Genomic DNA, 1824 nt, shown 5'->3' on the forward strand with positions numbered 1-1824 from the left:
GTACCCCGCCTCTCGCCCTATGACAGCTGGGATAGGCTCCAGCGCCCCCCGCGACCCTGAACAGGATAAGCGGACGCGAATGGATGGATGGATGGATGGATAGTGTCATTTTAACACCAAATGAACTCTAAAATACTTTAATCAGCAACAAATTAAAGTATTAATTAAATATGCACCCTCGTGTTTAATTTGGCCACCAGAGGGGAGTAAAACATAACTACAAGATATTCTGCTACTGGGCGTATATCTATATTGGTCATTTCATCAAGTTCCCTCTAGTATATAATGTTAAAAAATGTAAAGATGGAATTCACAGCTGGAAATCGTAAATTATTTCTGAGAAGTAGAATATTAAAAATATCTATATAACTTAAGAAGCTGTAATTGGCAAATGCTGAGAATTTTGACTTAGACTTTTTGACCACATGAGAACTAAAATAAACAAGAAATATATAATTATTACAACTAAAACGTGAAAATGATTCATGATGTATCATGATTTTGCTTCTATAACGACATAATATCTTGGGTAAAAAACAAAAACACTCACTGTAATTAACCACAATCATTTTTACAAGAACGTAAAACAGATTTAAGCTGGTGTTTAAGAGTGATCTGGTTCTCGACTGCCACTTATCTTTATCTGCATTTATTTATCTCTTTTTATTCTCTCATTTTCACCTCTGACTTTTTTCTTTGTGTCTCGCTGGGAGACTTGTTTAACAAGTACCTAAAGATAATCAGGTTCCCTTCTGAAAGACAGAGACAGAGAGAAAAGCACAGAGAGAAATGGAGACAGATATAGAAATACGAATAGAGAGGGTGGATTTGCATTTGGTGTGCACGCCTGCACATCTGTAGAGAGAGTCCACATGCTGAAGTGTCCTTGGGCAAGACACTGAACCACATTTTTTTTTCCTCCTGTGTCATCAAATTGTATGTGCATAATATATTTTTAAATATATTAATATTAATAATATATACAACGCAATATAAAGTCACTGTAGGTAAGTGAACTAAATAAATAAATAGCTTGACAGCTTTCAGCTTTCTCCCACTGCAGACATCACAGATCACATCTTCAGGTGATCAGCAGGAGCAGCTTGGAGTCCAGGTTTCTTCAGCTCTTTCGCTAACATGGTGTTTTTCTTCATAACAGGCCTCAATATGAAGGTCTGTCTGTCCTTCTGATCCTCGTCATCGAAGTGCCATTTAATACAGTTCATACAGTAGCTGTGTTCACAGGGAATAACCAGAGGATCAGTAGATCCAAACAGATAAATCTGATAAATCCCAGAAAAAGAAATGGCATTCAAAAGTGTGTATTAATTCCTTTTATGCACATTCTTGGCAGTGACTAGAAAAGCTTGAGAAACCATTAAAAACAAAAGAAAGTGTTGCTGGAATTTTTAAAGTTTTGTGTACCCATAACTTAAAAAGCTCCAGCACTCAGCCAGTACAGTAAGTATATCCAGGTATGCTTTACTGTACTGGTAGTAAAGCCTATGCCTATATAGGGCCAAAACTGGCAGAAGAAATAAAGGTTGATGGAATAGAAAGGGACACTGGTGAAAATATTGAAAGGGATAGTAGCTCAATGTTTTTAAGAGCAGTGGAAGAGAAAGAGATTTATGACATAGTTAGAGGACTTAAGAATAAAACCAGTACAGACTGGAATGATATTGATATGGTAACAGTAAAGACAGTTATTAATGGTATTGTAAAACCATTAAAATATATATTCAACTTGTCGTTTCAAAAAGGAGTTTTTCCACAAAAAATGAAAGTTGCTAAAGTTATTCCCATTTACAAAACCGGTGAAAG

Source organism: Haplochromis burtoni, unplaced genomic scaffold (genome assembly GCF_018398535.1).
Source record: "Haplochromis burtoni strain Fernald_Lab_line unplaced genomic scaffold, NCSU_Asbu1 Contig_51, whole genome shotgun sequence".
NCBI lineage: Eukaryota > Metazoa > Chordata > Actinopteri > Cichliformes > Cichlidae > Haplochromis > Haplochromis burtoni.